Source organism: Hakea prostrata, unplaced genomic scaffold (genome assembly GCF_041222555.1).
Source record: "Hakea prostrata isolate BN-2017 unplaced genomic scaffold, UWA_Hpros_2 contig_46, whole genome shotgun sequence".
Lineage (NCBI taxonomy): Eukaryota > Viridiplantae > Streptophyta > Magnoliopsida > Proteales > Proteaceae > Hakea > Hakea prostrata.
In genome coordinates, this window is record NW_028291165.1 from 141,331 (window position 1) to 155,418 (window position 14,088).

The 14,088-nt window shown below is 40.1% G+C and overlaps 1 non-coding gene across 1 annotated transcript; it reads right to left on the minus strand.

Moving 5' to 3' along the window:
• Positions 1-12,127: 12,127 nt before the first annotated feature.
• LOC148999091 (small nucleolar RNA R71) lies at positions 12,128-12,234 on the minus strand. The gene has a single exon (XR_016171029.1). It is a non-coding gene; the product is annotated as a small nucleolar RNA R71 (small nucleolar RNA).
• Positions 12,235-14,088: the final 1,854 nt, after the last annotated feature.

The window sequence follows — 14,088 nt, forward strand, 5'->3', positions numbered from 1 at the left end:
ATGTTCCTTCAAGTCCTTGTACATCTTGGTGCTGGGACAAAGAAAGACGAGGTGTGCTTCCTTCAATATTTCATTAACTCAGTGGAACAAGCTTCCTCAAACAACAAAGCACCATCCATGGATATACCAAAGTCGGGTCCGACTCAGATTAAGAAATCTTCTCAACTTTGGTCAAAAATGATGAAAGGGAACAATCTTATCTCTAAGAGATTGGATGGGAAAGAATAAAATCGAATTCTGAGAACGATTTCCAAATCAAAATTCTCAAAGAAGACCACAATGGTAAACTCAAAGCATTCAAATCCAAAGTCTTCGGTTCTTCCTACTAAGAGCACGGCAACAACATTTGCTTGGGATGATGAATATCACAATCATAATCGGAGACGAGTTCCAACCATCTCTTTGTCTCATGTTAACTCCTTTTGGGTAAAGAAGTATTTCAAACTCTTATGATCCGTGAAAATGGCAATCTCTCACCGTAAAGATAATGTCCAAATCAAAGCAAAGAAAGGGGCAAGTTCTAGATCGTGAGTGGGGTAATTGCATAATCAAGGGAAGCAAGGCTACGACCTTGCCATGTTGCACAGACACAACCCAAACCAACTGCGATGGAAAACCGTCATACCACGGAACTATGGTATAGTCAAAACGGGGCACTTGTCAATCTATCCTTCAACTCTTGAAATTCTCACAAGGCGGACCAAACAAACTTCTCTTTCTGGTCAACTTAGTCATAGGAGCAGCCAACGAGAAAAGTTCTCAATAAACCGGTAGTAACCGCCAATCCAAGAAAACTTTATTTGACGACCGGTCTCTCCCAACAGCACCTTGGACCTAGATGAACGAATACCTGCTGAAACACAGACCAAGGAAAACCACTCTCTAAGCGGAAATCACACTTGCTAAACTTAGCAAACAACTCTTTCCGCAACCTTTGCAAAGTGAAACTTAGATGACTCGCATGCTCTTTGCTCTTCGAATAGATCAAGATGTCATCAATGAAAACAATCACAAACTTATCAAGCACATCATGAAATACGGTTCATGAGGTACATGAACACGAGAGCATTGGTCAATCCGAAAGGCATGACTCTAAACTCGTAGTGACCATACGCGTGAAAGCTGTCTTGAAGATATCACTAGACTTCACTTTCAATTGGTGATATCCGGACCTTAAGTCAATTTGAGAACACAAGCACTCAAGATCGAAGAGATCATCGATCGGGAGTGGATATCTATTCTTGATAGTCAACTTATTCAACTCAGGTAGTCGATGCACAAGGATACTACGCTTTTTCTGAGAACAAGACCGGAGCTCCCCAAGGGAAACTCCCTTCTCTTTTTAACTTTTTCCCACCTAGTGTGTCACCTTGGTTTCCAAATCAGAAGCAAGATATCCAAGAACATCATCAACAACTTGCTTCCACTCTTTACTTAAAATCATCAAAAATCCACTTGACCAAGTGATTTGAAAACTTAAATCATGCTCAAATATATCCATATAGTCATCAAACAATATTCCATAAGGCAAAAATCACATTTTCCAAAAATTCACAGCAAATGAGGTCACGTGACCATTGGTCGAGTGATTGGTCGAGTGACCGCGACCAATGAGTCGACAATGAGAGAATGGAAAATTCGCATTATAAGCCTCATTTCCACATTCCAACCTCATTCTAACTTCTTCCAAAGGTGAGAGAGCTCTAGGGAAAGTCTCCAAGAGTTCACAAGTGTTCTTGAGGTGATTTAGTGCTTCAACAACAACAACACAACACACCATCATCACAAACAAGGTAAATCTCTCATTCTTTCTTCCATTTTCATCTTCTCATGCTTGCATTTCAAATAAAACCATGCTTTACTTGTATCCAATGCTAGAAATCATGCTTAGGAATGCTTAGAAACATATTCCCTAGGTTTTAAACACAATGCCATGCATAGACAACAAGTTTTAACACATTGGTGCTCATCTCGCAAAGTTTTATACCGAAATCGATATCTTTAGAAAAATTTCGTTTTCTCTCAAACCGCTTGAAATTTTCGCACGAGATCAAATGCTACATGCTCAAGATGACATTGTAGATAGGTCCATACTATTTGATTTAACCAATTTCAACTTTTCAAAAATCCAATTTTGACCTAAATTGCAAAATCCCAAATTCTTCTTGCTGAATTTTGCTTTAATCCAAGTTTTCGATCGATTTTCATCAAAACAACTTCATAGACATGAAATTCCAAGTATTGCGACATGCTAGTATGTTCAAATCAAATTTCCCCAAATTTGAAATTTTCCGAAAAATTACGAAAATACCCTTTTGGCTCAAACTTGAAGTAGCACTAAGGAAATGTCTCTTGTCTCTTCCAAGATACATCATGAGGGGAGCGAGGAGAGGTAGAGGTCGAGGTGATGTAGGTGCTCTTAGGGGGCAGAGGTCGGGTTCCTGAGCCCAGAGAGGAGGTTAGGAGACCGGAATGTTTGACACACCTCGGGCGAGTTTCGTACGAGGCCTACTTCAGCTATTGTAACATCGAGATGGGGCGTATACTTCACTTACGCCAGCTCGAGCCTTTAGGATCCGGCAGAGGTTCGACACATTGCGGTGGACTCACCTCTTCACCGAGGATTTGCCGGTATACCCGGAGCTAGTGAGGTTGTTCTTCAGCAACCTTACTTACACAGAGGAGGCTCGAGGCCGGGGACATCCACTAGACTTGTCCTCGGGAGCAGGGGACTGGATTCGCTTCTCTACCCGGACACCGGCCGAGATCTTGGAGTTCCTTACTACCCACAGCGGAGTGTGTGGATACCCGCGGAGCGACGGACAGCCATCGATGCCGTACGAGCTCGCGAGATATGCTCTACGCTATGGGATAGCCGCCGATGCTTCACACCGTGGACTAGCGGACGGATGACGGGTTTCGCACGGATTATCGGTCGCATAGTCGGCCGAAACATCATGCCGAAAGCCGGACATCACCATCGGGTCACGGTGATGGAGGCCTTAGTCATCTACCGCATCTACATGGGCTTGAGATCGATCTCTCTTACATCATTCAGCAGGTCATGCTGGACTTAGTTCTGGGCCTAGCATGGGAACCTTGCTATGGGAGGCTTGATTTGATCTTCGGGCATTTCGGGGTGAGTTTCGAGGATACTCCGATGGACACTAGATCACGGGGATACCCCATTGGGACTCGGACCATTCGACGGATGAGACTACATCGAGTAGAGAGATCTCGGTCCGGAGGGTGAGGATGATGATGAATCGGAGGATGAGGATGAGGGTCAGAGGATGGAGGAGAGGATATCGGTCCCGATAGTGATGGTCGGGCCGGAGATGATGCAGATATGCGCGAGGCTGAGCCGTGCATCACGAGTTTCCTTCATCACACTTCGAGGCGGGTGGCCCTTCACATGCGGTTCCGGAGACTTCAGATCTTGGTGCACAGATGAGATCGATGACTTCCATGCTAGAGAGGATGGAGGTCGGACAGGAGCAGATGTACGAGAGGATGGAGTCACGACGAGATAGGATAGAGCATCGGGTGACTCAGCTAGCGGAGGAGTTCAGAGCATATAGAGATCGGAGTAGATCACCTAGATAGACCGTACCTTAGGATTTCCCATTTATGCATTTTAGATGTAATCGTTGTAAAAACTTTTGAAATTAATGAAGTTCATTTTGTTTCTCTTAATTATTGTATGTTATGCACTTTTCTTTTCCTTGCATTAGTGACATTTGTTCAAGTATAATTATGGTATGTTATTCGAAATGTTCGTTATGCCTCAAAGTTCAAGTTTCTAATTCAGGTGTTCTATTATTCACTTCTAAGAGTAGAAGAGTCATTTCGGATCAATGACTCAAGAATGTTCGATTGTTGTCTTTTGTGGTTAGGATTCCTCGAACCTTGGGCTCCGATACCAATCGTCACGCCCTCCCCAGCCGGTACCCTATCCGCATACCCGAGAGTGTGATCCACAGCCCGAAGATCGGTATCGAGTGATCAACCTCCCACATAAACAATAACATAATCATGAACAACCATAATAAGAGTGCGGAAGATAAACCATAGATTCAATAAGGAAAGAATGAATCATAAACGAAACGGAATACTAGATATAATCGAGTGTCACAGAGATAAGTAAAGTGAGGCAAAAATCCCACTTTACACCAGCGGAAAAGTAGCTCTAAAAGAATAAACTAGACAAAAGCTAATCCCAGTAGCAAGTACATTGGGTAACTAAATTGTTCTCCACTTTGTAGACGACATCCTTGTAGGTGTAGATCTCATAAATGGCACAAGGACGCTTCCACTCAATGGTCGGACTAAGCATCGTACGGAGCATAACCACCCGTGGGATCTTCGAGTAATTGTGGTAACCGCAATCACCTTCCCGGAGATATGCCTCTTCGCCTTGCGCTTCCTCATAGGGACCGTCATAGTATTCCGACTGCAGGATAGTCTAACAAACATTGTACAATAAAGGAATGAGTTTCAAAGAAACTCGAAAAGCGATTAAAATCCATAATAACATAAATGGCAAGATTCCGAACAAACATAAATGCAATATGATATGAGACAAGCAATGAATGAATGATTCTAACTCTATGTATGCTGGTCTCTATTGGCAGACATGCTTTAAGTCATAGCACCGTACTTCTTTAGGAAGGTCCACTCACATCCTCAACCATTATTCTCCAACATTAACTCCACCGTTGGTAATGGGTCCTTCATCCCTCGGGACAAACCTTGGCAGGGGTTAAGTCACACACTCTCTCACAACCATTTGGTATAAGTACCGGCGCATGTCGGGTAATACCTAGCCAAATGCAAGTCTTCTACTTGGTTACATCAAGTTAGATCCAGATACGTCCATTCCTCGTCCTGACGATCCTTTCCGGTATCCTTCACACTAGAGTCCTCATAGTCCCCGACTACGGACTCACCAACCCTATCGATCATCCACATATGGTAAACGGGAAGCTCTCACGTCCTTTCACGGGTTGGTTACCGGTCTTAAGCGCCCGTGAGCCCAAGTCTAGCCATATGCAACCCTACCAATAAATGGCCCCCACAATGTGATTCCTGTCCTCTCACGGGTTGGTTACCGGTCTTGAGCGCCCATGAATCCCCATTGCTACCACGGGTCGTTCGGTCTCAATACCCCTCCGATTAGGGTCCGACATAACAGACATCCTAGCCAAACACTACTAGACAATCCTAGATATGTCATCCAACAGTTTAGGAAGGTGTCCAGAGGGCATCTCCGGAAACATCCCATAATATTCCCGTAGTAGTCCAAGGACGAAGTGTCAAAAGGACACCTCTCCTTTCCAAACCATACGTAAGCATACACATGCATCAATTCATATCATCACATATATGGTAACTCCATATATGGAAAGAAATCAATATTTACAATCATTTGTATAACATTGGTAAGTAAATCATACATGAATCAATTCAATATGAATAAGTAATGCTACCGTAATCAAAGTTATGCAACAGTAGTATATCATTGTAAGAATCTAATTTAAGAAACATATTAATGATATTCAAATATAGAAACTAGATTCATGCTATCTATGTAATTAAGGAAATAACCATCCTTACCTTTTATAACTCGCAAAGAATCCTAAGAAATCAAGTAAGATCTTGGCAAACTTGAGAAGAAGGTCCTAAACAAGTATATACAACATATTAGGAAAGATCCCTAACAGAAAATATAGCAAAACATCCGAAACGGACCAATCTGGAGTTGCTGTACTCATTAGTCGAGTGGATTGGTCGAATGGTCCATCGACCAATCCGACCAATGCGATAAAGTAGCTTATAAAATCAGAGTTTTGAGATATGAAATCCGAATTTGGTGGTTCAAAAGGGTACTAATCAAGGGGTAGACTACATCAGTAGTATTCTAGCATATAGGGGACCTCAAAACACTAATCAAATCAAGGTATCAAGATCCAAATTAGGAAACAAAGAGTTACCATAAATAAATCAAACATGGATCTTGATGAATTTTGAAATAGAAAACAAGGACAAGAACAATAGGAGGATGGATCATTGCTTTCGGTAATGAAAACATGAAAACATGCATAGGTCTTCATGGAATAAGGCTTAGAAGCATAAATCTAAATAAGGAAATAAAACCTACCATATATGTACTATCATGCATCATGAAGAACACATAGTAAGGTAGAAGAGAACAACTAGAATTCTATGGATTATGGATCATAGAAAGAAAACACAACCATTAACCACTAACATGATCAATGAAAGAAGATCCAAAGAGATCGGAATTCAGATTAGGAAATTAACAGAGATTAAATCATGGTTTGATCATGAATCCTTCAAAAGCTTGCAATGATCATGGTTAAGATCATTGTTCTAGCCTTAAATCCTTAGGATGATCATGAGAACATGTTCAGAGATGTTTGCAACAGAGGATGCAGCATCTCTTCTACTGTCTCAACTCAAAAAGGAAAGAAAAACAAAGATGGAGGAGAAGAAGAGAGAGTAGACATACCTTTTGATGCAAAAAGAAGAGTTCCGACGAAGATCCGCCAAGAAAACTCCAAGGATGCAAGAGAGATGACTTGCAGAGGTCTTTGGTTCGTTCCAGAGGGTTTGGAGGCAGCAAATACGAAGTGGACTCGAGGTTAGACTTAAATAGAGCAAGAATCAACCTAATTGCCAAAGACAGCACTCATTGGTCGAGTGGATTGGTCGATCGGCCCGATCGACCAATCGGTCGACCAATGCGACAAAGAAGGCCAAAACAGGGAATTGAAGGCCCAGATCAAATCCAAACCTAAAGAGGTTTTGCACACAAGTCAAGTGACTCACCTAGTAGGTAGAAATGCCTTCAAACCAAGATAGAGATCACTCCAAGTCCATCAACTAATTAGATCTTCATCAGGATTCTGTTTCCATAAATAGAACCTCATCATCAACCTTCATGGATTCAAAGCCAGACACCAAGTCCTCTACTGGGATGGCCCAAAGCTGACTTCTTACTTTACTTCGGGTCATCGGACCTACAAATAACAAGGTTTCCGGGTCAAGGTTAGGGCTGGGTTTCACACATGGATTTCAATCCAGCCATCAAGTCTTCTACTGGAATGGCCCAAAGCTGACTTCTTGCCTTACTTCGGATTGCTGGACCTATAAACAACAGGGTTTTCGGGTCAGTGTTAGGGCTGGGTTTCACAATTGACGCTCATCTTCTGGCATTTCGGGGTGAGGGTAGATGATGAGGAGATGACGACCAGAGACATGGAATATCCTATTGGCATGAGGACCATTGGACCGATGCAGCTAGATGATGCTGTGAGATTACCAGGTCAAGAGGATGTGTGAAACCCGGCCCTAACCTTAACCTGGTTACTCTATTGTTTGTAGGTCCGAAGACCCGAAGTAGAAGTGAAAGTCAACTATGGGCCATATCAGTAGAAGACATGGTGTTCAACTCCGAACCCATGGAGATTGACGATCATGCCCCATACTTGAAGACCTTGTTGGATTTGGAAAAGAGATTGCACCTTGATGAAGAGAAGATTGGTTGATGGCCTTAGGGCATGGTTAGACATGATTTGAAGGCATTTATCCATGCTAGGTAAGTAATAGTTTATGTGTTTAAAATCTCGTTTGATTCCAATAAGTGAAAGGCCCTTGAATCCCTGATTCAGACTTTGCTAACAGCCTGGGTCGACTAGGTTAGTCTACCCAGCCAATCGACCCAAGCAGATAGAATTCGAGCAGAATCTTCTGTTTAGGTTATATTGTTATATATACCATAGTACTTCGTATTTTTAGTATCCCTAGCCTCCAAAACACTTAGAGGACGAAAGGAACTCCTCTCCAAGCCTCCAAGAGTGTTGAAGAAGATCAAACCTTGCAACATTCAAGTTCTCTCTCTTGTTCTTCAATCAAAGGTTAGTAATCATTCTAATATGTTATTGATTCATTCTTACTATGATCATTCTCTTCTCTGAACTGAGATCATGAAGGAGATGTTGCATCCTTGCAATCATATTTTCTACAATCTCTATTCATTATTTATGCTATGATCTTCATATTCAATTCTCAACATGATTCTTATGATTTCTTCTTAAATCTATGATCATATTCTTATTTTGATTTCTCTAGCATTTTAGATTCATCTCCATGATCATTTATATGCTTGATTTACTATATTAGTCCACTAGAATGAGACCTCATCGTCTCTAGTCCATCTTTTTCATTCATAGCATGTTTTCATTGAAAAATATGTTTTCTACCAAATTAAAAAGTATGATTCTAAATTAGTACATATTGGTTTTTATCATTGTTTGATGTCTAACATATGCTAGATAATCTTAGATTACTGTGTTAGACATTCCCTCCAAGTTTCGTAGCATTTCGGATCATGTAGAATAGGTTTCGAACCAAAAATCTGATTTTGGACTCGTACTGTTCACTGGGCAGACTGCCTGGGTTGATTGGACCAATCTTCTCAACCAATCTACCCTATATGACAGCAAGGGATTTCTTCGTCTGTTTTGATTCGTTTGATGCTTATTCTTTTAGGATTGCTTCCTAATGATTGTATAATGCTGTTCTAGGGTTTGTTTGCTAACCTTGGATCCATTCTCTTGTTCGTTCGGAATATCTTTGAATCTATTTAAGGTAAGGACAGTTGTTACCATATTAACATAGATTGCGTGAATCTTAGTTACTAAATTTGGAATCACCTAGATTTGTTACTGATATGATAGTTTCTATTATGATATGAATGCTATAAGTATTGTAGTTTCATACTTTCATATTTACTTTACGTACTTGATCATGTATGGACTCTTATTCATGTATGTTGTATATTCATTTGATCTTGTCTTCATATACTTATTCTTATGATGAGATATTTGTCATGTATGATATGACTGAATTGGGAATGTGACTGTTTAGGTATGATTTGGGATTGGGGAATGTCCTTTTGACATTTCTGTCCTTGGACGTCAGTGGGAATAGTATGGGATATTTCCGATGTTGCCCTTTGACACTTTCCCGGATATTGGTTGTCATACCTAGGACTGTCTAGCAGTGTTTGGCTAGGATTCCCTGTTATATCAGACCCGATTTGGAAGGGTATTGAGACCAGGTAACCCGTGGTAGCAATGGGGGTTTATGGGCGCTCAAGACCGGTAACCAATCCGTGAGGGGACATAAATCACATTATGGATACTTATGAGAGGCCATTTATTGGTAGGGTTGCATTTAGTAGACTTGGGCTCATGGGCGTTCAAGACCGGTAGCTAACCCGTGAGAGGACATGAGAGCTTCCCGTCTACTACTTGTGGATGACCAATAGGATTAATGAGTCCATAGTCCGAGTTGGTTGTAGCCATAGGATACGCTGACTCTAGTGTGAAGGATACCGGAAATGATCGTCCGGGGTGAGGAATGGACGTATCTGGATTTGAGTTGATATAACCAAGTAGATGACTCACATTTGGCTATGCTTTACCTTGACATGCGCCAATACTTAGACCAATGGTGATGTGAGAGAGAGGTGATCTAAACCCCAACCATGGAATGTCCCGAGGGATGCCTTGACCAACTACCACCTGCAGACCCAAGATACCAAGATGGTTGAGGAGGAGTGAATGACCTTCCTAAAGAAGTATGGTGCTATGACTTAAAGCATGTCTGCCTATAGAGACCGGCATACATAGAGTTAGACTCATACATGCATTGTCTGTCTCATATCATACTGCATCATACTATGTATATGTTATCATGTTATTTATATTGTTATGGAATGAATTGCCTTGCTGAGTTCTCTTGAACTCACTCCTTTTGTACAAATATCTTTTGTTAGATTATTCTACAGGTGTAGATGTCACATCCCCCCAGCCGGTACCCTAACTGGCATACCCAGGATTGTGTTCCACAGCCCCGAAGATCAAGTATCGAGGAAATCATCCTCCCACATATACAATAACATAATCACAAATAGGAAATAATCAAGGTTTTAATATTATATACAACATATTCAAATCAGGAAATGAATAATCAATATAATCAGAGTGCAGAAATGATACCAGATGTAATCACATCAAAAGAAGTAGAGTGAGGCGGAAACTTACTCCATAGCTACAGCGAAACGTAGTACGTAAGTCTAAAAAGAATTACAACTTGATAAGCATGCATTTACCATTATTTATTTGATTTAATTCCCCATACTTATTTAATTAAAGAGATCTAATTGAGTATTTTTGTGTATTTTTCAGGAATAAGGAGATTTTGAATATTAGAGATAATATGGAGTAAAGTTGGCAAATATATTAGATATTGGTGGATTTTAAATCATGGCATTCAATCTTGCTGCTCAAGAAATCATGAAAAGTGAGATCTTAGCCAAATTGGAAATAGGTGGAGGTGTAAGGAACAAAATTGGTAATAAATCTGAAAATCGGGTAAACAGACCTACCTTCAGTATTTTGAGCATATCTCTCTCGTATGAGCTTCGATTTCAATGATTCAAGATTATATGAAAATATATTGAAAATATCTACAACTTTCCAGTTTTGAGTTTTCTCAAATTCAGAAATAATAAAGGTCAAATCGATGGGTAAAGAGGGGCGATTCATTGTGTGCGGGAGACATAAAAGAGAAGCCAACCACAGAAAAGAGGACGGCGAATGCGGCTCTCATCTCTCTCATTGCTGAAGAAGAAGACTACATCTCTCTCTCTCTCTCCCTATGTTTCATCTTTATTTTTCTTATGAACTTTGTAATAATGAGTAGCTAGTTCCTTTGCTTTGGGATGTAGATGAACCATGCTTATTTCATTAAGTTGATTGTTCTATATCTTCTAATTGATTGTGTTTGAGTTTGGCCAAAGATGTTCTATAACTTAGCGAACTAAGTGTGCCAAGCTTCCTTGAAGGACGATAGTCTTGCGAAGATAGGGCATATCTAGGAAGACCATCCCTAATTTACTTTGAAGTGTAGAGTTATATCGATTAGGGAAAAGCATTGGGGATTCGAAATCTCAAAGATCTTCACATATTCACCGTTAACGTTTTACATTAGTTAATAGATTTAGTTTAAATTTAGTTTTGTTAAATTCAATCTTAGTGACTTAGCCTTTCAGTTCCCCATAGTTCGACCCCGTACTTTCTGCTTGCTAGATTAGTATAGGATTTTATTTTTGATTGGTTAGCGACACGATCAAATTTTGGCGCCGTTGCCGGGGAACCAAAGCACGGTTGCTAGGATTGATTTTTGTCAATTAGGCATGATTTTTAGAGTAATTTTAGTGTTTTTTATTTTTTATTTTTCTTTGCTTATTTAACTAATCTCTTTTTGTTTTGTTTTGTTTTGTAGGTAACTGCAAGAGTAGCGATTCGATAATTAGTTTAGGTTGTTATCTTTTATTTCTTAGATATAATTGTATTTAGGACTTTTCAATTGTAATATTTGCATTAAATTGGGTTGTTTAGGTTAATTTTTAAAAATCCCCATCCCTCAGATCCCACATGTGTAACTTTTGTTCGAAAGATAACGTGGATTGCGCTTCACGTACGTCCTAAACTCTCCCTTTTGCTATAGTTATTTCTTTTAATTTTCCTTATTTAGCTTATTCTTTTTTTATTCTTCTGTGTGTCTGCATGGTCGTCCGTCCCTAAACCCTGAGTTGACTCCACTTGACTTAGAGTTAGAAGAGACTTTGACCAACCTTAGAAGGCAAAGAACCATAGCAAACTATGAGCATCCAATGAGGCCCTTGAGTGAGCATTTCATTCCTAAGATATATACTTCGGTTTCTTGTATTAAGTTGCCTAATATAGAGGCAGCTCAATATGAGATCAAATCTAGTGTGATTCAAATGCTACCATCTTTTTATGGACATGCCAATGAAGAGCCTTATAAGCACTTAGATGAGTTTTTAGATGTGTCTTCTACGGTTAAAATTCAAAATGTCTTAGTTGATGCTTTAAGGTTACTTCTTTTCCCATTCTCCCTTAAAGATAAAGCTAAGCATTGGCTTCATTTTTTGGACAATGTTAAAATTTCCACTTGGGTAGAAATGCAACAAGAGTTTCTTAAAAAGTTCCTCCCCATTAGTCGTACCAATAGCATTAGGAGAGCGATAACGAGTTTCTCCCAACAAGAAGGAGAACAATTTCATGAGGCTTGGGAAAGACTAAAAGATTTGCTTAGAAAGTGCCCCCACCATGCTATTCCTAAATGGCAATTGGTTCAATGCTTTTATGATGGCCTTAGAGACCGACATAGGCAAATGGTTGATTCTTCTTGCGGTGGGACTTTCATGCACAAGAATGAGAATGAGGCATGGGAACTTTTTGAGACCCTTAGTGAAAACTCCCAACACCATGCTTCAACAGCTAGGACTGAGATTCCATCCATTGGGCAACCAAAGAGGAGCGGTCTCTATGAGATTAATCCTACCATTGAGATGAGCACTAAGGTTGACTTGCTATCAAAGAAAGTGGACCATCTCTTGTCATTAGGACAACAAACCCCATCTCAACTTCCTACAAGTTTCTCTCCACCTAATCAGATTAAAGCATGTGTTTTATGTTCTAGCCTATCCCATCATGTCACTGACTGTTGTTTGGCTACACAATACCCTGAGTTTGTTAAGGAGCATGCACATTTGGCCCAAGGAGTCTCTAAATTGGGGAATGATCCATATTCCAATGCCTACAACCTAGGATGGCGAAACCACCCCAATTTTTCATGGCAAAACTCAATGCCCAATCCCTCTAATCAAATACCTTATAGGCCACCTCCATTTAATATGCACCAAAATGCCTATAGGAATGAGCAACCATCATCTTCACAACCCTCACATAATTCATCATTTGAGGATAAGGTACTAAAAGCACTTAGTGGCTTAGAGCAAAACACTCAATTGTTGCATTCCCATTCTCAATCCATTAACAAATTGGAAACTCAACTTGGTCAACTAGTTGATGCCATCAGTAGGAGGGAGGTTGGCCAGTTACCTAGTCAACCAATAAGTAACCCTAATCATCAAATTGGGTCTAGGAAGGAACAAGTCCAAGCAATCTCTGTTGTGACACGCAGTGGGAAGGAATATTATGCACATTTGCCTACTCCTAAGACATTGCCCATTGATCTTGAGAGTCGACAAGAGGTTGATTTGACCCACGAGACTGGCAATGATGCACACAAGCCTGGTAAAGAAACACCACCTGTGAGTATTTTCCATCAATTTCCTTGTAAGGGGTTGCACATTTCGATTGTAGAGGATCCTTCTCCTGAATCTTACACTCCCAAATCCCCCTTCCCTGAAGCTCTTGAGTCCTCAATTCCAGATTCTATAAAGAATGTATCTTTAAACTCAAATAGAGATGAAGAGTGCTTTGCGATTAACTTTATTGATGAGGTAGTGGTTGATTATATTCTAAATATTGAGGAAGTCAACACATTGTTGGACTCTTCCACTTCTTTGGGGCAGTCACCATTCACATTTAGATTTGAGCTTCCACCTCCATTGGCTGCTTCTTATTGAGTATGGCTGAAGACTCTAAACTTAGCGCTTAATGGGAGGCAACCCATTTGTTTAGATTTTATTTCTTGTTCTTTTTCTTCTCTTTTCTTTGTTTGTTGTTAGGTTTTACTGTTGCGTGCTCTATCATGATTTCAAACATCGGGTACACTCTTTCCTCTATTTGCTTCTATCATTTTTTTTATATATTTATTGCATGCACTGAGGTCATTGCATAATTTAAGTGTGGAGGGGTGTCAATTCGAGTAAGACTTGTTGATAGTTGGTAGAGCATTGTCACAAAGATAAAAAGTGCCCAATTTTTTTTCTGGCTTTGGTAAGATAAATGTGTTAATTCCTTGCTTAGATACAAAATGAGAGTTTAAGTGTTTTGGAAATCCCATCTGATGTAATGAACACCCTCTTGAGAGAATAGTAATGGGTTTTACATTTTGAAACCGAGGTTGAATCGAAAAATAGGAATTCTAGGTTGTCCAAAAGGTTTGACCATCTAGTTATCTTGTATTGCCTTTTGCTTATGGTGACAAGTTGAGACCGAT